Raw genomic sequence first — 23,890 nt, 5'->3', positions numbered from 1 at the left:
TGAGGGGAAGGAGCTACTGAGGACTTTAGGCAGGGTGAGAGGGGTCAGCCCAAGCGTGCTCCCTTTGTCCTTTTTCCCCATGCTGAAGTGTCCCAAGAACTGATTTAGGGAAAAAAATATATGGGTGTCGCTTGAAATATTCCAATGGGGAAAGCTCAGGTGATGCAGGGGAAGCTGCTGGCTCCATCAGGGGCCTCCTTGGGCTCTGACTGGTCTGAAATCCTGGTGATGGGACAGGGGATCCAAACCTGGGGCTGGCCCTGCCCTGCTGTGCACTGCTGGTCACAGCTCTTCCAGCTGGTCACAGAGCTCTGAGGAAGAACTCATTTAAACTCATTAATGGGTGCTTTAACTTCTCGCTGAGGCTCGTTAGCATTGCTGGAACAGAGCTCTGCTCCCACAATGTATCAGTGAAATGGAATTAAGGAACTTAATTAGGTTGGGTTAAACAGAGCGAAGGGTGTCAGAGCAGGGGAGTGACAGCTGGGAGAACTCACTCTCCCCACTCATCTGCTGGAACGTCCTTGGGAAAAGGGCTGGAGGAGGTGTGTGCCCATGATGGGGGTTTGTTTTGTCCTCCCATGGGGTTCCACCCCTTTCTTGTTCCACCTTGTACAAATAACAGTCCTTCACTTTGCAGAGGAAGAGGACAGCGACTGGCTGTGCTGGTGGAACTGAGGGAAAACCAAGGGAGAAAATGGTCATTAGGAAGCCAGTAGTAAACTCATTTTTCTTGAGGTGAAAGATGGATCTATGGTGACTTGGAAAGCTGTCTCCAGGGGCTCACCCCGCATTTATCCACTCATATCTAGCCACCACTGTCGTTATTTTTTTGAGCTGGCAACACAGATTGCAATACAATGGGAAAAAACTTTAGTCCCCATGCCAAACTGGAAAGTCTAAATCTATTCTTCACTAGTTATTTACTGACATACATCTTCAGACAGAAGGTTGAGTGCCCTGCACTTGTTCTCTGGTATATTGTAGTGGACCATGGGCCACACCAGCAGCAGGTTCTGCTTTCCTTATATCTAACCTAAACCTACCTACCTTCCCTTTGGGTCTGTGCAGTGGGTGTGAGGTCCTGGGAACTCGCAGTGATTGTGAAGGTGAAGAAGATGCTGAGGGAAGCGTCTGGCACTATTCCTTGGGCAAATTAGGTGCTTCTGGAAGTTAAGATGGAGACACACGTACGTGTGAGATGTTTAGTGGGGCTGCTGCCATAATGGCCCAAAGATGCCATGTTGGGATGTGATGAATGGGGTTGGGTTACTCTTGCTTGGCATCTTGAGCGCTCCTCCCAGTCCCATCTCCACACCTCCAAATTGCTAGCCTTGTGCATTCCCAGAAGCATGAACCTTTATGTCCTATAAAACACTAACAAAACCAGACAGATCACACTTTCTCAAGATGGGAAAACATCTGTCGCTGTGCCTTATCTTCTCCCTTTCAGTACAACCCGTTGCAACTCTCTGCTCCGCTTCCAAGCTGCTGCCTGCAAATAGTGATGGGAAAGGGGTTTGAGCATCATTGCACAAACAGATTTCTGGTGGGGAACGGCTGCGCTGTGCACCAATGCCAGGATGTGCAGAAACAAGTATTTATGAATTATTTACATTTCTTTAGTTGCTGCTCATCGTTTGTTGTTTTTCTGTTTAATCAGTTTGTCCTCTGTTCCAAGAGGAGAAGGAAAGCCAAAATGACTTCAGTGACAGCTCAGCTATCCCCCAGAATGACTAGTAAGTAGTCGGAGTAAACAGCTTAGGAAGAAAATACAGACAGAAAAATTATGCATCTCATCCACATGACAAATTGCTCGGAAAAAAAAAAAAAGAGAGATTTCTTTTGTGCAGAAAATCCTCAAATTAAAAAAAAAGTTTAAAAAAAGAGGAGAAAAATCATTTACCTTTTGCACAGAATGAAAATGTTACGAAAAGCGTTAATTGAACATAATTGTGCTTCCTTTGTTTCTAAAATGTGAGAACAACAGAATTACACAGGAAAGTGAAAGAGAAGGGAATTGAGCCAGTTAAGTCAGCGATGAGGGTTTTTTTTTTTTTCCTATCAAAATGAGAGAGAAGTGCTTTATTTTGACTTTTTCCCATCAGAAATGTTGTGGAAATCAATGGTTTCCTATGCAACGCTCGGATGAAAATGAAAACCACGTTTGCTAATGAAACGTCCCTGCAGTGACAGCTCTAGTGCCTTACTGGAAGGCATGGGCCTAATCCTGGCACCAGTTCTCCCAGTAAGTCTGCTCAGTGAACTGGAGCTGCTTCGGACCTGCACAGAGGTTTCCTGCTCCGGGAAGGGACTGTGATCCTCACTAATTTATTCACCATGAATAATTCAACCACTTCTTGTCATTGCTTTGCCACACGTGTTGCTGCCATAGCCTGTATTTGATTGTATCATAAAAACCTGGAAACTGGAGACAGAAAAAGCGTAAGATGTTCTCCCACCCCCCCAGGTTGAGCTGCTCCCTGCACTGTGCTGATGGTTTGGAACCGAAAAGTCAAACAGGGAAGCAGAGAACTGCAGCACGATTGGTTTTGAATATTTGTTTTAGTTGGGGTGTTTGGCACAAAAAACTCATAACTGGATTCTAAGTACAGGTGAGATATAGAAAAAAAAATGGGGTTTTATGTAAATAAAAAATGTGGAGAAAATACAGTTCTTCCTCTGCCCAGCTTAAGTATGAGAACATACTGCAGGGTTTATTTTCCAGGTGAAATTTCGGAGCTTTAACTCTATAAATAAGCCTAGCTCCATTGATCTCAATGGCACGATGCTGATTGACACCTACTGAGGATACATGCATAAGTATTTTTCCTAATGAGCTCCTTCTGAGCCTACGATTGCCAATTGATGTGGCAATTACATATTAATATGTGCAACTGTGCACAATCAAACTGGGCTAGAAGGGATGCAACCTTTTGTTTCTTAAAATTAATAAAATATTTATTGCAATCAGCTCACATCTCCCAATTTGTTGCCAATTAACTAAAGTGTTTGACGTGCAGCTGATTGAGGCTACAGCAACAGAGCTGCACGTGGGGAACAAGTCGGAGGCTTCTTATACTCAATTCCTCTCTTCTCATACTTTGCAAGGAGGAGAGCAGCAGCAGGAGGTGGAAATGGTGATGACTTCACCTCCAGGGAAAGACATCATTTATGAAGAGGAGCTGAAGGCAGGGGATGGCCAGAACTCCGCCAAACTTCTGCTGGCGAAGACCAGAGAGTTTGGGCTGTAAGTGGACTTAAAAATGCTTTTCTTGTTATTTTTTGGGAATATTGACTAAATGGGATGAAGGTGGAAAGAGTTGCAATGCGGAGTGATACCAACTGCGGACATTTATTTGTCATGGAAACACAAATCCTATTTTTTATGTGACCTGGTTTGTGGCATAAATTAATCCATTATTATGGAATTCCAGCATTATGGGACTTCAGCTCGTGGTTGCATAACTGTATATATTTATATGGTAGCTAAGAAAGGATAGAGTGTTCCAAAGATGATATCTGTGAGTGGTAGAGGTCCTTAAAAGATGCTGCAGGCCACACTAGTGCTGCTGGAAGGCTGACTTAGAATCAGAATATCCCAAGTTGGAAGAGACCCACAGGGAAACCCGTCCCTGTCTCCATAGCCGTCCTTTGGATGCTCTCTAATAGCTTTATGTCCTTATATTGCTGCACCCAAACCTGCACACAGTAGGCATGACTGCTTGGACTTCAGTGGTGATGTGGCAGCTCTGCAAGTCAGGCAGTGGGGTTACCTCAAGTATGAGGCACTGATGAACGTCCAGCACTGCTCCCAGCTCATTGTGAGCATGCCCTGCCCTTGGAAGTCAGCAGGAAGAGGGCAGCCGATCTCCACGTGTGCAGCCGAAACACCCAACATCCCAAGGCCCAAGTTAGTCCAATGCCTCTATTCTCACTTCTGTCGCATAGAAGTCAGTTATTTAAATTACATTCACGGCCTTGCTGCTTTGATGGCTCTTTTTTTCAGAGCTTTTCCCTCCCCACTTGTTTGTTGTTGTTGTTTTAATTTAAACTAATGAGATATTTCTATGTTCCTTCCTCTGCGAGAGCTGGAGAGTCTCATTAGAACTCCTGCAAATTCTGGAAATGAGCTTGTAAAATCTTTGCTTGGGATGTTGGAGATACGCACACACCTGCCGGAGGAAGAGCCAGATCCTGTTTTTTAAATGCTTTTTGTTCAGCTTTTTCAAAGCTGAACCAATCCCTGTAATGAGGGGCTGTCTCTTCATAAAATCTCTCTTATGGGATCTTTGATCTCTATTAGGAAGTGGAACTGAGCGAAGAGAGAATCAGCATCAGTAGCCTGTTTCATCCCAGCCTCACTGCTCTGATGATTCATCCCCCAGCCAGGCCATCTTTTTCAATGAACTTGCCATTCTTGTGAATTAGATCTAATGCACGCTGCCCTAGCTCACATAATTGTTAATAAACTGAAAGTTTGCATGTAGAATAAAATCAAATAGCTTCTCATTTTCTAAGAATGACTGGGCAGAGCAAAGCTAATTTTGTTCTAGCTTAAAATATTAATAATAGCTAATGAAAGCAGCCTAATGCCAGTGGGGTGAGTGCTCAGCATGAGCATCGTGAAGAGCCAGAGGACCCAGGAGGTGTCAGCACTGCCACTGATTCTTGGCTTGGCTTGCACCGTCCACAAGCTGCCTTGTGCTGCGCTGGAGCCTGAAGGCTCTGTTTGCAGCTACTCAACATTCCATGTGAAGAGTGTGGGAGGAGGGTAAGGGCTATGGGGCTGGAGGAGGACAGGGATCCGTGTGAATCTCCCCTCCTTTGCTCAGTGGTGCCATTCTGTCAGCACTCAGTCTCCAGTATGATGTAGTTTTCTCTCTTTTTATGGGAAATTAGCACCTCATAACCTTTATGCAGACACAGGGTGTCATTTGAGCACAGTCAGTGCTGAAGTTTTGACTGGTTACTGGTTCAGAGCCAAAGAAACCTAATGACCATATGCAGCACTAAGCACAGGGAAACTATCCCTCTGGAGCTGTAAGCAGGACAAATATGATAAAAGACAGCAGCGACTGAATTCCTTGGTGCCATTTCCACAGAGTCACTTCTCAAAAGTGGAAATGTGTTTCCAGTGATCTTTATAGTTCTGAGTAGGTACATTGCTTGCATGATAGCTCATTGAGTAAATGCACTGAGAAACATGGGAAACATGGTGCAAGTAATGCTCAGCCAGCTATCACCAAGTGTATGCTTTTACAGTCCATAGAAAGTAGAAGAAAGTGGGTTTTGTTTTCTGGTGGTTTTTTTTTTTTTTCCTTCTCTTTTTTCTACCTTGGAGTAAAAATAAAGTAAATCTGGCACAATCTATTGTGCAGGGAGAAGGAGCTGACAGTTTCTTTTAGGACAAAAAGAGGTAGCGTATAAAAATAGCTACTTGCAAACATGGTATTGCAGTAGATACTCTGCTTTGCTCCACCAGGGTGCAACCCTTTGTATACTTCCCACTATAACATTATTTCTGATAAATTATTGAGATATGAAAGATATTTCACTCTCCCATCTCAGGCAAGTCATTAAGTGCATCAAACCCTCTGCTGCTTTATCGAACCTGAAAATGTTTAAAAAAGTGGGAAAGGCATATCTGCTTTTAACGCAGATTTTATCCTTTTTTCGTTTTTTCCCAAAAGCCCTCTCAGGATTTGAGAAATTTTCTCCATTGTTCATGGGATTTTGGGTGTTGTTTTTTTTTTTTTTAAAGACAACGTTGAATTATTGAAAAACACTGAAATATTTATTTTCTAATCAATAATACATTGGATGTTCTGCTACTTATTTTTATTATTGACAAAAGCAAGTCAGCCCTCTGAGATGAGAATACATGAAGATGATGCTGTAATCAAAGCGACTGGGAACTGGATACATGGTGGCTGCAAGACGTCCTTTCCTGTTTCTGAATATTCAATCTCTTGGAAGGAGGTGGGTCTTCTGCAGAGGAAATTCTCAAAACCATCGGGTATGTACCTCTTTCATCATGCTGTACATTGTGCTGAAGTGATCCCAGTGAGAAGTTGTGATGGAGTGACACCCAAATCCCTGCCATGCATCCTTCTGAGCGATGGGGAAATGGAGGTGGAGGTGGAAAGGAAGGTTGAGATGGAGGGGGAGATGGAGATGAAGAGCTGATGGAAATGAAGATGGTGATGAAGGTGGATATGGAGATAGATGGAGGTGGAGGTGAAGGTGGAGATGGAGATGGAGGATGTCCCTGCCAGTCTTGAGCCAGCCTTGCAGGCTGCACAGCTGTAGGGGCATCCATTTCAGTGAACAAAACAGGTTTGTTCAGGATTGTGTGGTAGAATATGACATGCATGTCTAACCAATGCAGCCAGGTTCGTATTAGAACTGTTTTATGCATAAATGAACTGAAAGCAATTATAAAAAACACGAGTTGAGGCAAATTAATCGAACCCTTGGAAAAATGTAAAGCACATAGAAACCAACTATCTTCTAAACTATCTTCTGAAAGCCATCTTCAACTATCAAGTGCTATGCATCCTAGGAAGATAAAGGGACTACCAGGTGGAGTCACTTATTTGTCTTGACTTATTTCTGAGAAATTATAGGAGCACCAGAAGAAAAGGAGGAATGTAAATACTGTCCTACTCATCAGTAAGTCAGAAATGACAATCAGCCACCATACATTGGATTTCTAAGTCTGAAAAAAAAGGAGAAAAATACTTCTTTGAGGGTGGATTTGCATACAAAAAATAATAATCACGCAGACAAATTCAATATCTTACTGAAATAGAGTTACAGTTACTAGCTGAAGGGAATGTGGTGGGTGCAGTCTATTTGAATTTTAGAAAAGCATCTGATGCAATCTCTCATAAAATTTTAATCTTGAAATAAATTAAAATTGCCTTTGATATAAGCACAGCAACATGGATCCATAACTGGCTAAGAATCATAAAAATAAGAATGGGAAGTGGCATTTACATTGCACTGCAGGAAGTAGTGGTCCTTAATGCAACCCCAGTAGGAATAATTGGCCTTATTTATGATCTCCCTAGCAATAGAGAATAGGAAGCACACCGGCACGTTGCCAGACCAAACAGGAAGGCATATAATGGACAGCAGCACTGGGAGGAGGTAATACAGTGTTTTTCTGCCCATGGTGGACAGTTGCAGCAGGCAGACAAAGTGCTTTAAATTCATGGCTCTGCTTACCCAGGGGAGTTTGGGCTGGCAGACGGGTGCTGCAGGCAGCTCTGCTGGTTCAGCCAACAGACATGCAAGAAAATGAAATGCTTGTCTGTCATGAATGGTAACCATAGAATCACCGAGGTTGGAAAAGACCTCCAAGATCATCTATTGCAACCATCCTTCTACCGCCAGTATTTCCCCACTACACCATGTCTCTTAGTACAACATCTAAATGCTTCTTGAACAGTTTCAGGAATGGTGACTCAGCTCCCTTCCTGGGCCACCACCACCCATTTCAGCTCATGGCCACTCTTTTGGAGAAGGAATTTTTCCAAATATCCAACCTGAAAATATCCAGCCCTGATATATCCAACCCTCATGTCCACCAGCTCTCACCCAATTGCTGTGCACGTGCAAGAAGAGGCTAGCTCTGTCTTTGCATCCTCTGTTGCAATGGATATGATAGTCATTATACAAACTATAGAACCACAGAACAGCCTGGGTTGAAAAGGACCTTAAAGATCATCTAGTTTCAGCCCTCCTGCTGTGGGCAGCATTCCCAACCACTAGACCAGGCTGCCCAGATCCACATCCAGCCTGGCCTTGAATGCCTCCATGGCCCCCTAAGTCTCCCCGTGGGGCAGAGTGCTGTGCAATAAGCCCTTGGACAGCAGGAGACAGAAATGCACTTAACGGTCTTTTCCCTTAAATTGGTGTTTCCTGCAAGAAGGAACCTGCTGTGAGCCCATAGGGGCTCAGGGCTGGACAGACTTTTGAGTGTCTGCTTGTGGGAAAAGGGAAACTCTTCTGCCCATTTCTGAGTGCACACCAAGCAGGCCTGGGGCTCTCGTAACTTTCCTGATGAAGGTGCCATATGGACCAAAGCAAGCAGCGGTGTCAGCAAGGTGTTTTATAATGCAGTACAGCAGTTCAGGGATTTGGGACTTGCTTTAAAGTCCTTTGCTCCAGTTAATCCACATGCACAACAGAGGGATCCCCTGCTAGATTGACTGATAAAAACCAAAATGTTTTGGAAAGTTCTGGGGAGAGCAAAAATTGAGCTGGAGAGTCCGGATGAGACAGAAGTGAGAGGCAGCTCCGCACAGTGGTAATTGACTCTGAAGACACTATTCATCTGAATTACTCAGTTTGCAAGGATTGCCTTCCTTTCCATCTTCACAGAGGAATTCAATATATTCAAGAGTAAAGCTGTGCAAAGAACTGATTTTTCTCTCTGTTGCACAACCTGAATAAGGAAATGTAAAAGGAAATCATTTCACATCAACTTGAAGCAATTCATGAAATTCTTCTAGTGAATTTAAAGTAAGAAACATTTCTCATGAAATGAAAGACTTTCATTATCCAGCTTTTAATTCTTTTAGAATAAAATCAATGGCCTGCTGTTATACTGCTTAAAAGGCTCTGTTTAAAGACATCAAGAAAAAGTACCCTCGTTTAAATTATTTTCCTAAGGATTTCTTTTTTTTTTTTTTGGGGGGGTGGGAACGGACAATTTCTCAGAGCAAAATTTATTTGGAAAATCTTATTATTATTTTCAGTTATGATCTTTGTCTTTCTGATGAAAAGCATTCCAAGGAAAGCCTTCCCCAGCTCCACCTGCTTCTGGAGGCTCCACCACGCTTCCTTGGCTTTGTGCAATGCAATGGCTGCAGGCAGGCACTGCTTTCTCATTGCTGTTCCTGAGGAGGTGAGGAGGTGGCAGGGTCACCAGGGTGCTGTCTGCATTTACTCACAAAGAACTTGGCAGTGATGATTTTGGAGTCCAGCTACAGCTGTGGATATCAACTTCCAGTCACCAGGGCCTTCCACAGAGCTCCCATCTCTTCCCACCCCCATCCTTAAGCCTTCCATGCCCACGCTCCCATTAGGCTGAGCTCAGTAGCACCCAGAGGAAGCAGTTTCATCAGCTTATGTTCAGCTTGATGGCAAACACAGCTCTGGGTCACGGAGCCTGTACTGTGTGTGACACCACAGCACACACCTGGCGCTCCATCTTCTGCCCTGTAAAGCACCACTGTCACATCTGGAGCTCCGCGCTCTGCAGCCTTTGCTGCATTCTTCATTTTGATGCCTCGTTCCAGGTTTTAAATCACTGCGAGTCCCCCATTGCTCATTAGCAGGCTCAGAGGAATGGCTTTTATAGACCCATGTATTAAACAAATAAAAAACGTCAGGGAAACTTAAGAACACATCCAGCTGCTCCCAAATTTACTGCGCGAACATTAAACTCTCATTAAATGTACTTTCATAAAAGGTGGCTTTATTTTTCCAATCTGAATACCTGTGACAGCAGGAAGCAGAGCTATCGAGATGAGCTGGCTGCATGAGAACATTTCCCAGCCCAGGGCTCATGGGCTGAGCCTTGGTGATGGTGCAAAGAAGCAGCAGGTTTCTGCATCCAGTCCTCATGACAGCCATGGCCAGCAGTGCCTGGGAGCAGCCCGAGTACCAGCCCAAGCACACCCTGGCCCTGGCAGAGCTCTTGTGGGCATGCAGCACCAAAAACAGCTCTGATGGCTGTGTTTGCAACTGTGCAAAGGCAAGGAATGGAATCTGCTTGCTGCAGCATGTTCACACATCAGACGCTCGATTGATATGGATATATGTTAGCAAATGGAATTGGTTTATCCTCCATTTGAACTTTTATCTGCAAGAATAACCCATTTATTAGTGAATAATCCAGGCTATTGAATACTGAAATCTTTGACTATGGCAGTCACTGCTCCATGAAGTGCTGGCAGAAGATATGGGTGAGCCCAAGACGTTCTGGGTTTGTTGCTCCCAGCTCCCCCGGCCCTTGCCCAGCCCCAAAAAGCCCCATGGCCTCATTCCTTACGGCCGTGCTCACTTTCTGATATTAATAACTTCCTAATGTGACTCTTTCATTCCATTTCTGGTTGCAGAAGTAAAAAGCGATTTGATATCAGAAGAAAGGATTTATGTCTTTAGGGCCCAATTTACCGAACGCTGCACTAAAGATGTACATGCAGTTCTTGGCAGAGATCTGGTTTCAGTATGCTAATTGGGTTGCTGCGTGTAATTGCCCTTTCCATGCATAGTTGCCCGTGGGCAGTTTTTGTAGAAGATCCTATCGATGGCGTGTGCAGCTGGGTCCTACATTTCTATGCACTTAGGAAATGTGCCCAAGCAGGAATTTAAAACCAGACACCCAGGAAGGATGAGGACTTTTCATCAATCTGGAAATAGCAGAGGTGTGCTATAACCAGCAGCAGGATTTTGGCAGGGCGGTGCACCTGGGAACCAGAGGGCAGCTGTGGTGGGGGCTCAGGACAAGCCAAAGCAGGGGCAGCTTCCCAGATCCCATCTTGTGTGCTCAGATTAACCCTTCCCTGTTCCACCCAAGCGCTGCAGAGGAAAATGCAACAAAACCATTCTTGGGTATTCGTTCCTTGTGTGAGTACTGAGGTCTGGAGGGGCTGCAGCCCTTTCCTTCAGGATGTGTTGGAGGAATTCCCGCAAGGAATCGTCACAAAACTTGTGTGAGTTTTTACTGAAGCTGCAAGCCTTTGTTTCACCCTTCCCCAATTTTTCTATCTCACTTTTAAAGGCACTTTTACTGAAGATTTACTGATGGAAACCTTCTACTGAGTGCATTTGATCGCTTCATATTTCAGAAACAATGCGAGAGCGGAGAAATCTCTCTCTTTAGGCTCCATTATCTTCCACTCTTGTTGTCGGCACTGAGTTATAAGGAACCAGTGCTGCCCTTAAAGCACTGAATGGCTTAACTGCTCAAAACATAAAATGAAAGCACTAAACTTATCAGTTTTGGGTAAAAAACGTGCACCTTTTCCTTTGTAATAAACAAATAGATATATAACAGCGGGGGAAATAAAGCAGGTAAATGCCTTGGCTTCTCTCGTCGATGTGCCGGGCTGTAGCTGCCTGCTGTAAGAAAATACATCGCTGGCATTGACTTCAAGCTCCGTGCCGGGAATGAGAGTTGCCATCTATTCACAGCCTCGGTGGCAAATTGGGTCATTTCCAGGGGCAGCACTGTAGGAGATTTTGTCTCTGGAATTAGGGCTCCATCTGAAAGGTCCGGCGTAGCTGCAGGGCACAGCCCCATTTCCCACTGTGGTCACAATCGTCCTGCTGGCAACAGAAGCTCTGCTGGGCGAGCTGTGTCTGCTTGTGATAGAATTGATAAGATAAATGATTTTTCTAGACAAAGGAAATGCAGGGTATCTCATCTATCTGGACCAAAGAAATCATTTGATATAGTGCCACATGGGAAATTATCAGCATGACTGAAAGTGCTGCAAATTTAGACAAGAACTGTAAAGTGGGTACAGTGCTGGCTAAAGGGAAGCCAGTGACAGGCAACACTGAAAGGGGAATTATCGCTCTGAAGTGAGGTTACCTGTGAGCATCCCTCAGGACCAAGAGTGGGATTGAACATATTTCATTTCTGTGCTGACCTTGGAAGGGAAGACGGGAGTGTGCTGGTGTCATTTATAGCTCCTGCGACGTGGGGAGCATCGTCAGTGTGTGCCGGGATGGGGCTATAGCTGACAACTGACCTTGAAATCTGAAGGAACAGAAATGGAATAAACTGCGATAATACGTAATGTATGGGCAAGTATTTGTGGGACAGCAGAAAAAATTCAGCTATTTGTTAGAAATGACGGAGGATGAGAACCATCTGGGTGTACCTGAATGTCGCAGGTTAACCATTAATGGTCAATTATATGGTCTGGAGAATAAAACTATTGGGTATGTCCACATGGATATATCCAGTTAAAGCTGGAAATGCTAACTTGGTTTTATAAAGGTTGGTCTGATCTCACCAAAATGGTGTGCACAGTTCTTCCAGATGTGAGAGCAAACAATTCTGTGGACTGCAGGTGATGTAGTGAATGGCTTTGGAACAGTCAGAGAAAGCAAGGACCATTCATCTGAGAGGGGAAAAAAGCATCGTGCTGGCTTGAGTGAAGACTTGGCTTGGAAAATACGAGGAGGATAAATAGTTCAGATAAGCCAGAAATTAATCTAGACTTGAAATGAGAGGAAAATCTCTATAGGGAGATGTGAGGATGAACCCCTCTACCGGCCATGCTGGTGAATGGTGCATGGCAGTGTTCACCTGATGGAGCTGCCAGCAGGAGCTGGTGTCAGGCCAAGAATAGCATCGTCCAGTTTAGCATTACCAATTTGCACCTGGTTTTAAACAGTTCAGTCATGCAATGAAGGCAGCCCAAATCAGAACATGGCATTCACCTGCCCAACATGGGCAGCAGGAACCCAGAGGGGCAGCCTGGGCTCTGCCATCAACTCAGCGCTCTTCAAAGGACTCGGATGATACGTAAAGAAAGCGCGTGCATTTGCCAAAACTGGGCTTAGGTCATGAATGATTCATGCACAGAAAACAGGGCCGCATTCATCAGATAATTTATATGTAAACCACTCGTTCCACCAGCTACAGAAATAAGCTCAGATCCCGCAGGTCAGAGCTGCGCAGAGCTGCCGGCGGTGCCCTCGTGGCTGTGCTCTGTGCCATTTCCCCCAGCCCCTTGCTCCCCAGCACTGGGGATGTGAGGATGCTCGTGCCCTTTGACCACCCTACAGCTGCCACGTGGATTTCTGGGGCACGGTGCTCTCTGTAGATGCTTTGAGAAGCAGCAGCAGTGCTCGCCAAAAGGTTAGATCCTGAGGTCCTTTGGGGGCTATGGAAGCAGTGGTTGAGCAGACATAAATTGCAGTTTGTTGGAATGGAAAGAGGATTTGGAGGCTTCCTCTGTCCGCAAACCTGCTATATTGCACAGATCAAGGGAAGAGGCACTCAAGCACGCTGCGTGTGTAAAGGCAGGCTGTTTTCTGGGCTGGAGGGTGCTCTGCAGATAGACAGGACTAATTACTGTGCTCGTATTTGTCTTGCTAATGTCCATTCCTCATTATGAGAATAGTCCAGGGTCACCAGGAACTTACGGATTCCACAACTCTACAGTAGATAATGAACTGCACATAGAGAAACAGGGGTAGGAGACCCCAACTCCATGTTGGAGTTTGCCATTGTCCTGCATAAGACAACCCCAGCCTTATGGAGCCACAAATGAATTGTTGTCCTCGTTGTCTCCGAGCTCTGTTGGGGGGGTCCTGGCTTTTTCTGTTTGCTTTCCATTCAATGCAAGCATCTGCCCAGTGGCTGGTTAACTAGCAAACAACAGAATTCTATTAAAAAAAAAAAAAACAACAACAAAAAAACAAAAAACCCCACAAAACTTTTAATATCCTTCACTAGTATTGATCTGACAGTTAAGTCACTGAATAGTCCTGAACTTGCTGCAGAGCATAATAGGCAGCAGAAATGTGTTTTGCCCTCCAGCAAATGGCTTGAAACCTATGAAATTTAACTGAATGTGTTCACCCACTGCCATTCACCTCATACCAATAGAAGCAACTCCACCAATTAGCCTTTTTAAACCTCTTTATAGCAAACTGGGCCAGATGGACAATTGCTCTGCCCCAGTAGTGCTGCTGTTTCTTTTTTTTTTTTATTAGGAATAGGCTGAGTTAATAGACAGATCCTACAGGCTTGCAGCTGGGGCTGCTCCAAGGCTGTCCAGCAAAAGAGCAGTGAGTTCACTGGAGAGAGGCAAACAGACTTGGAATACAGATGGCCAAACCAGGAAAACTTGTGGTTTTTTTTTTCTTTTTCCTTGTAATCATTTGTCTGGGAGCTAGGAAGTCAGCCGAAAGGCCTTAAGGGCATTAATAATAGGAATGTCATCCAACACTCTGCTTCCTCCTTTCCTTGGGGACAAAGCATGAGGGATGGCTGTGCCGCAGGGTCTGGCCATGCCGGGAAGCCACAAGTGCCACCCTGTGTACATGTACACCAGGTGCCTTCCTCCCTCCAGCTGTGGACAGACGTGCTGACCCTCTGCTTAGCAGTTACACCTATGTCAGACCATGTTGGTTAGCTTCTGGGACTGTGATTGCCAAGCTGTGATGAATTTCCATTTTTTTTCAGTCATCATGAGCTTCCTGAGCATTTGCTTTCCAAGGTGTGTCGTGTCCGCCTGTATCTGCTACGGGTCTCCTGCCTTTTGCATCCATATGATAAGATGAAAATGGAAAAAAGCAGAAATGCCCTCTTTGATCCTAAGTTGTAGAGGTTCAATAGGCTCAACAGGTTTCAAGGGTTTCAATAACCACATCTCTCTTTAAAGCAGTAGGGGCAATGGCCACCTTCTGACTCGAAACATTAGTTCCTTTCTGCAGTCTGCCTGGCCCTGTACCTCACTGCCACAATATGCAAACCAGTTTGTTGATTGTCATCCCTACCTTCCAAAGCTGCTCATAGGTTTGAAGCTACTACAGTTCCAGCTGTTTCACATACATTCTTGATGCCCTCATCCTCCCTGGCTGGAGGTTTACCTGGCTGGAAGCTGCCTGATAGCATCCTGCAAGGTGTGTGACCCGTTCGGTTCAAGCTGACATCAATTCTGTGCTTGTTTACAGCCTTTCAACTCTGAGTTTGTTAATTTTAGTTGGTTTTAAATTTAATCCTAAACCCTTTGATGCAAGCTGTGGTTCCCTCTAGCCTCATCCAACCCATACCAGTGGTCATTCTGGGCGGTAGATGCCACCGTTTGTATTTTCATAATCCAGATTGCTACCTGATTGCTTTTCTCCCACATTGCTCAATTATTCATGGCTGAAATTTCTTGCTTTTTTAGTGGAAGTCATGCCTGATTTTCATCAGATTCTGAGGACATCCGCAGCCCTGACCCTGACTCTCATCCCCGTCGCTTTCTGTGTGTGTGTGATATAGATAAATTACAACCAGCTAACCGGCTCCCAGATTATAAGCTGTACTTCTGACATTCAAATTACTGGAAATTATTAGTTGTGTGAACACCGTACTGAATCCAGAATCATCCGTGTAACCTGAGGATGTCAGACAGCGCAAACTTGTGCAGGAGCGTTCCTGCTCCTTGCAGTGCTGTGCAGGCAGAAGTGAGGGCAGCTTCTCAGAAGCAGACCAGCAGACATTCTGTTGTTTTATGGATCACAGGGCTCATCATAGCTCCTCTGCATTTATCCAGAGCAATGTCCTTGCTGTTTGCCTGCATATAGAGGTCATAGGGTTGCTGCCTCTCCCTGGATATGTCTCCTCTAGGACTCTGAAATCAAATACAGCATTTTAATGATGGTTCATATTCTTGCAGAGAGTTCCTTCCTAAAATAACCCATTGCATGCAGTCAGAAGCAAGTATCATGCATCAAATCTCATTACCTCAAATGAAAGGCATGTCATGTGAAGAAGTGCTTACAAGGAGAAGCAGTGTGCTGAAATATTTGCAAGAAAGGGCAAAAGCTGACCAGTGGGTCAGGGTAGGTTCTGAAATTTGCTGGGGAAAATTCAACACCAACAGTGACAGTAGTTTAAGGTCTGTCTTCAGTACCAGTCTGGAAGGCTAAGAGTGGGCCAGCAGCTCAGCCTTGAACTTCGGTGCTTTAAATTCAGTTTGCTGTGTGGATGGTGGAGGAAAGGCCCTGCCTGCCTGCCCCTGCTGTAATCCTGTTGGTAGTTCTCTCTCCTTGTGTTTTGGAAGCAGCTCCTTCCCCATCCCCAGCTTCATGTGCCAGGCTGATGTGCCACTGAGGAACCTGCTCTCTTCCCCCTTACATCACATACACATACCCTATTTATAGCAGGAGAGAATTTTTGCTCTTATGCATCATTCCAGCCAGAAAAAAGCAAAACAGGAGGAGCCACCAGTGCAAGAATACATTCCTGTGAGCTGGGTTTGGAACACAGGAGGGAGGATGCTCACAGTGCTCACACACTGCCTGCGATGCCCAAGAACCTTTCGGAGGCCTCCATACCACAGGGATGAGCACATCTGAATTGAGCCAAGTGTATTTAGTTTTTAGAAGACTGGCATAAGTCATCTTTATTGAATATAATTTAGTTTTAACATATTGCTCTGTGCTTGAGTTATTATCTTCACTGTGCTTGGAGAAATAAATTACATTGAGGCCTTTATTTTTGACCTGTGACATCAATACACGCCATGGACAGATTCCAAAATCTTATCAGCTTTGGCATGGCTATTAAATTACAGTAGTGAACAAACCTCTTTAGAAATGAAAAATGCTTTTGGAGCTTTGACCTTTTACATTTCAATTCGTAAAGAGCCCAGTGCAAATGGGAAATGCTGATCAAAATCCAGTTACTTTAATCTTGCACGGTGTCCTTTCTGCAGAAGAAAAGAACAAAACGTATCTCCTTGCCTCTTGACCCCTCAGTTCTTGACACCAAAGTCTGCCTGGAACATTGAGGTTTGGTGGTAGAAAGCTGTGTCTGTCGGTATGGAATGTGGCAAATAAGCCAGAAAATTTCCAAAGGGAAACCTACTCTAAAACAAAGGCAGGAATTAAAGTTGGACAAGTGCACACGGCTGTTCAGCTGGCAGGTTAATTCAGGTACACAGAGCAATCCTGCTGTATTTTAACCTCCGCTCCAACCCTGCCATAAGCACGTGGTGGGGCTCCTTCTGTTTAGAGGATGGGGGGTTGAACCCCAGCCAGTGAGCAGCATTCTGAGATTTGGGTCGTTTTCTCACTTCTCCCACTGAGGCTTCTGTCTTCATGAGATGATTTTCCCTCTTCCAAAACTCTGTGTCATTCCTTGTGCAGCACGTGGTGATGTGGAGCCGGTGACATCAGGTGGGGAATTAGGCAGGGATCAGAGGATAGGGGTTGGAAACTGTATTGCAGAGCAACACATAGCAGCTGGAGGGAGATAAGGTGTAAGTAAAAGTCTCCAGAGCAAAACTGACAAAGTTTGCAGAAAACATTATTCAGCGTTCCCTGCCTTTGTTTAATCCCTTGTCTCTTTCCAAGCAAGTGCAGCACACAGTTTTGCTGTTTGCAGGTAGGAAGGGGGCGTTTCCACATCCCTCATGAGACATCAGGTGCTGCACAGCCTCTGTTGCTCTTGGAGCAGCATGGAAAGTGAATTCCTTTCCGGACATCTCTCCTGGCACAGCTTGCTTTAGCTCTATTTGATGGTGCTTTATGTATTTCTGACAGTTTTCAGAGAGAGGTGGCATTTCCGCGGTCAATGAGAACAAAAAGTAAAAGTTACACTTCAATTAACAAATGCAGCTGGGCAGAGTCTCTTACAGATCCATCTTTCCCTACCAGGCTTTAATGAAGCAGCAGCACTGGGGAGATGCGCTGCAGTTTCTGGATTGTTTGTGATCTTTCAAGAGAGTAATTCCAGCCCAGGACATCCATCAGCAGCACACATTTATATTCCACTTTAATCCCATATTACCTTTTAATAGCTGGTGCAAATCTTGGCATTCAGAGGAAGGCACCGGCTGGTTTCCTGGCTGAATCAGAAAAAGGCACAGTGCAGCCGTCTGGGCCATGGGGAGGCCCCTGCCTTTGTGAAGCTGAGAGGAAAACTGAGAATACTGCTGCATCAAATGAGACCTCTGCTTCTACATGGATAACTGCAGGCCAATAAGCTCATAAAGTGTGGGTTTGCAATTAGATTTTATTTATCTATTGCAGGTATGATATTGGACCTCAAATGATGGGCGAGAAGTAGTTAACAAGTCTGCGAGCCTGGTCTGTTAGCCAGGCGGTTAAAATAAAGCACCGAAAAGCCTAATGTATGTTAATTGAATGCCAATTGATTAAACATATTCATTGAGGTTTCACATCTAGGTCATAAGTAATCTATCTATTACATACTTGTTAAACTTCATTAAATAATTGCCTGGTGGTAGTTAACATGCAATAAGTATCCCCTGAAATGCAACTAAAATGTATTCTTACATCTGCTTAGGAATTTGCCTAAGTGAATTGATTGAAGGATGTTAAAAACCAGTATTAATTGTTAAATATGGCAAGTGAAGTTTTTCACCAGCAGATATGTGCTGTTCTGCAGGGCAAGGTACCCCAGTCAGTGAGCCTGCTGGAGGACATGCAGTATCTGCATGGTTATCCCGGTCATTCTGTGCTGAGGAAGGTGGGACTCTGCCCAGCTGAGTGCCAGCAGTGGGCCCTGCAGGAGGCAGAAAGCATCTCTAGGCTTTTGCATGAGAAAAGGATCTGGAGCTGCAGATGGGAATTTGACTTTTGCAAGGAAAGACATTTGCCACCAATTGGAAGGCTCGTTCATGCCTCTCGTCCCTTCTGAACCATTAATGCCGTCGTGCAGCTTGAGAGGAGCAGCTCAAAGTGTCCCCCCAGACACAGATTTGAGCTGCTCCCTCTGTGCCACACGTTGCCCAGGTGCCCTTTGTCCAGGGCCAGGTTTCCAAAAGCCTCATTGTCCTTAGCAACAGGAAAGAGCTGAGTTTGGAGGCCTAATTCCACTGGCAGCCATTCCGACTTACAGCCAGCTCTAGAGCTGGAAATACACTTCCAATATCCTTAGCAATTGTTGCGGCTTGCTCTTTGCCTCATCGCTGGCCTGTAGCTCAGCAGAGATGCCTCGTTTGGAAAGGCAACTTCTGAAATGCAGAATCGAGATTGAAGTGGGTATTTGGAGTGTCCACCATGCAAAGGCAGCGCTTGGCCGTCATCCTAAACGTCCTGCAGGCTGTGTTTGTCATGTTTATGCAGTAAACATTTGTGGAATGGATGCGATGATTTAATTTTTGGAGCACTTGTGAAGAGAGGAAATTCAGAAACGTCGCCTAATACACAGCCAAAACATAAAAGCAGCTATTAAACAGTATTCTATAATTAAATTTCCATTTAATGGTGTTTATGCATCTGTTTCTAAGCTGGGAATATGATATATGCACACACTTCATAAAGGATGTGTTGGAAGGTTGTTAGCAGGCGCTGATGATAATCCTGTGAGCTTCTTTAATTTTTTTTTTTGCAGTATTATAGAATCCCCTTCTCATCCTCACGTAAACCAGTCACACCATTAGCCTCACCGAGGTAAGCAATGCAGCACAGGAGTGATGTTTCCATCCTGCTGCTATTTCAGGAATAACTTTGGCCTTTTTGCTTCACCCAGGTGTGGCAGCTCCTCCATCCGTGCCAGCCTTGCTCCTAACGAGGGACCAAGGAGCAACTTTGCCTTGTTTAATAAGACCCAGGAGAGACAAGAGGGAAGGAGAGAAAGCTTTCTTACACACACACAGAAAGGAAATTGCACTGGAGCTGCAATGGCTGGAACAAAGAAGTGATTCATAACTGAGGCTGGAGAAGAGTGTGGGTGAAGGGAGAGGAAGGCAGGTATTTTTCTTACCTATTAAAGTGAGGAGTTAAGTTAGTCACTGAAATTAGTACTTCATTTGACTTATTTATGTAACTGCTTAATTTTTAATATTAATGTGTTCGGTAACACTCCTGAAATGAGCTGATGGTCTTACAGCAAGCAGCTTCAGATCTCCAAAACTTCTATCGCATGCTGGCTTATGTGAGTGCAGTGGTCTCTGGGAGGCTGCAGGCAGGCTCTGGGACTCAGAATGTTGTACTGATGAGTTTATTTCAATGGCAAAGAACGTATTTTGTCCCCATATCCTGGACATTGGAGTGAAAGGGGAGAGGTTTGTTAGCAGCAAGTAGGGGTAGTGGAAAATTGGTATGATGGTGATTGAAGAATGGATTTTTTGGAAGGATGGGAAGATGTGGTGGCACGGGCACACACCAAGTGGTTTGAGGAGAAGGGCTTTGTAATGTCGTTGGCGTGGTGGGTTCAGTGTGCTTAACAAGAACAGGTCAGCACCATCTTTGTGTAAGGCAGTGCCAATCACATGAGCTTACTTAAAGCACGGGGTGTGCAGAGAGCTGAAGGGCTGTCAGGTACATGACGTATGAATGTCTCATAGTAGGAATCATCTGAAAAGCACAGAGGAACAATACTCACTTTAATCAAACAAACGAGCTAAAAATACGGTAGTTATAAAATTTTGTTTAATTTTTTTGTCGTGGACAAAATGCTACTGTTCTGTAAGGAAAAAAAACCCACTTATCTCCAGTCTGATACACTTCTTTGTGTTCCTGCAGCAGGGCAGAGAAAGCGCTGTCTTTCAAACATTTCCATCGGCAGTGAGGTCTTAAATGGTCTCCTAAAAACTATTCTTGGGAAGGAAGCAGCTGCCTGTCATCAGAGTTTGCATGGGGGAAGGAGTGATAGCCATGTCAGGACAGGGTTAGTGGTGTGGGGCTATAGGACCAGCCCTACTGCCGAGCCAAAATAATGGCTTAGATTGCCAAGAGCATCAAGAAAATAGCAAAATGTTTCAGGGGATGTTAAAGAATGAGGTGGTCTGCGTTTGGGGGTAAGCATATGGTGAAGCACACTGAAAGGATGGTTGGGCTGGATGATCTTGGAGGTCCTTTCCAATCTTGGTGGTTCTGTGATTCTATGAAAAAGGAAACAGTTTAAAGTACTCATGTGGAATTGGTAGTAAGTTAACTGTAGGCTATTGGGAAAGGAGGAAGGCATCATTGCCAACAGAACATCCATTCAGTATGAAACGTTGGCCAGGCAGGCAAGCAAAACATTTGCTTGCATAAAGAAAGAACTTGCTAGTAGTGCAATCTTATGATGTAGCTTCTATATTAAGTGACACCTCAGCATGAATACTTCACTCAACTTTGCTCTCCAGTCCTAAATAAGGACAAGGCAGAAATAAAAAAGGTCCAGGAGAGGCACTGAAAATGATGAAGGGAATAGAAAGCTGTAGTATGTGGAGACATTAAAAAATTAGAAGCATTTATCCTAGCAGCATGTATCCTAGACATTGGAGGAATAAGAGGTAATGATAGGAAGAGATTAAAAGCAGCAGTGTGTTTAAAGATGGTAAGGCAAGAAGTCCTATTCCTAGAGCAGAAAGCCCATAAAGTGAAATGAAAAAGCAAGTAGTTTAGACCTTCATGTATAGCTTGCAGCAGGGCAGCAGCACCGTGCAGAAGACTGACATTTGTATAAGGGCATCCAAGTACACCTCATTGGATCACTGACCCCACTGTGATGAATGAAAATCATGGCGTTGAGCTTGGCCATGGCTTCTCCAAGTCTGGGCAATTTTAAGGCAGCTTCGTTCATGAATGGATTTACTGCCTCCACTCCCAAAGCAGCAGACAGAATAATTTTCAGAAAAAAATATGATTTGCATCTGTGAGCTGAGATAGAGATCTTTTTGTTGGTTTGTTTTTTTTTTTTCCCCTCTGTATATTTTTTGGAGCTAATGAACTAGAAACCTCTCTGTGTGAAATCTGCAGTGATAGGAATGATCCCTAGTGCCTGTTGCAGGAGATATCTTAGTCACATTGAGTAAGGCACCACATCTCTTCTAGGAGTCTGTGATTGCTACAGAAGTATGAAAAGCAGCTTCCTAAAACACATCTCTGCCTCACCTGTCTCCTGCTGCATTCCTGTCCAGAGCACCTCAGCGTGCACCAGCTTCATGCAGCTCAGGTTGAGGTGCCATGCTCCTGCTGCACCTCAATCTGAGGACCCAAGGGAAGGCACAAATTCCAAAATTGTGTGCTCAGCCTCACAGGTGCCCTGGGAAGCTCCTCTGACTTCTTTTCAAGCAGTCTGGAAGGCTGATGTGGGGCACACTACCACAGGCTTGGAGATTGGCTGCGAAGCTTGTCCCACTTGCTGGCATTTATTAAATTATATTTCACTGCAGCAACAGCAGTCTGGGCTGGGCACTTGCAGAGAATTGTTGCACTTCTCAGATGGTTAATCGCTTGGCCTTTGGCCTCCTGCTTTATAACTCCATTTGACATCTCCTATAATTACTGCCTGGAGAGTTTTACTACTTACTTATGCTATCAGCTATTGCAGTTTAACATGCTATCAGTCTTGCCAGACCAGTCCCTCCACACCCCCAGAAAAAACTCCCCTTTCACTCATACTTTTCTGTAAATGTCCACAAAGCAAGGAAGTGTAGAATTTCTCCTTTGATCAATGCACTGTACAATTTGAGACAGTAAAAAATTCTCGCCCGTTTCTTATGCTGCTCCCACTCTTCCATGTTTGTGCCCTTTGATTTTCAGACTTCTATTATAGATAGACTTCAGGCAGCCAAATTGCCTCATCCTTTTTAGTATGTCTCCTAAAAACAAATGAAGGCTCCGCCATGCAAGCTGTTGGCTTGGTGGAACATCTGCCTGGTGCTCACAGGCTGCATGCTGAGCGCTCAGGGGCCATGTCCTCCCCTTCCCAGGGCCCAGCCCTCTCCAGCCAGCGTGGATCTGCCCAAGTCATGAAACATTTCAGCAAGATTTGAAGGCTGGCTTTGCTGTTGCAAGAGATAGAAACCATTGCTGTGCTAGCTCAGTTGGGTTTTGAGGAAGAGGCCTGAAGCATCTCTATTCCTTATGGTTCTTTCCTTAGGAAGCGTGAGGCAGAAACTTCCTGAAGGCCCTTGTGATAACAGAAAGGAAAAGTGTAGAGTGCAAGATAATTTTAAACCATCTTGGCTCTCACCAATGCAAGGGTGTGCTGATTTATGACAACCTCCCCAGGCTGCCCACAGACTGCCTGACAGCCCAGACAGACACGGATTCTTAATGGTGCATGGTGCAGCCCCGTCCCCTTCCACCTCCAGCATCTCTCCTGCACCAGGACCAGAGCTCACCATAAATCTGCTGTGCCCGTGCCAGGGGAATTGTCCCCGGCCTCCACGGCTTGGGAGGGCTGCTTCAGGAGATAGAATTAGTACCTTGATGCTCAGTATTGATCTCTGTTTGATTTATATGCCCTTGATCTGATTTTCTTCTTGGCGTCACAAGTATAAATCAAAAGTAACACCCACAAGAGTTAGAAGTTAGGCTGGCTTTAAACTTGTGGAAGTGAAATTGAGGTTCTGCTTCCTTCCGTTCAGGCTCTCCTGCTGCAGAGGGAAAGCAGATGTAAGAAAAGAGTGCTGCCTGAACCACAGGAGTGCAGCCAGGCACCGCAGGATGCAGTCTTCAGCCATTCTTTTTAATTACTTCTTGAAACTGCATTTCAGAGGAATTGATTCCTGGATTCTCTCCCATAGCATCAGTCTTTCGCCTCGAAGCCTCCCCACCTACAGCAGCCAGCAGTCCTTCTCTTCAGACTTCTGCCGGGGGGCTGAGTTGAGTTTTCCTGGTGAGAAGTGAGGAGGGAAGTTAGTGGGGACAAAATAAAACACTTCTGCAGAATGATTTTCAATGCATGACCATTTTGTGTTGAGTCACTGAACTAACAAAGAGATCAAAACCCTGAGCAGTTTTCATTCCCTGCTCAGCAACTGACATTTCTCCTTCCACTCAGAAGCATTACAAAGCTTTATCGCAGACATTATTATGGTCCTGAGACTCTCCTTACGAAACTCGGTGCATCTTTCTGAGGCCACTCCTTGGATGTTGTAGTGGAAATACTAAGTCACGGCTTATGGCCTGAAGCAGTGATTGAGCACCTGGTGGGAAGGAAGGGCAGATCCAGGGGAGCTTGAGTGTATGCAATGCAGCTGAGTGACCAGGAGTGGAGCCAGGATCCACCCCTTCCCAGACCTCATTTAAGGGTTGGCAGTGGAGTACCTCTTGCTGGAGTTCCCTGTATACCTGAGGCTTTCCTAGGTAAGCAGCTCTTTTCTTTCATCTCTGTAGCTGTGGTGGCTGCATTTGGGCTTGTTCCCATTTGCTGTAGCTAAAGACTTTACCACCC

Source organism: Lagopus leucura, unplaced genomic scaffold, assembly GCF_019238085.1.
Source record: "Lagopus leucura isolate 7727_CA_CO unplaced genomic scaffold, USGS_WTPT01 Super-Scaffold_100039, whole genome shotgun sequence".
Classification (NCBI taxonomy): Eukaryota; Metazoa; Chordata; class Aves; order Galliformes; family Phasianidae; genus Lagopus; species Lagopus leucura.
This window is presented reverse-complemented; position numbering follows the sequence as displayed.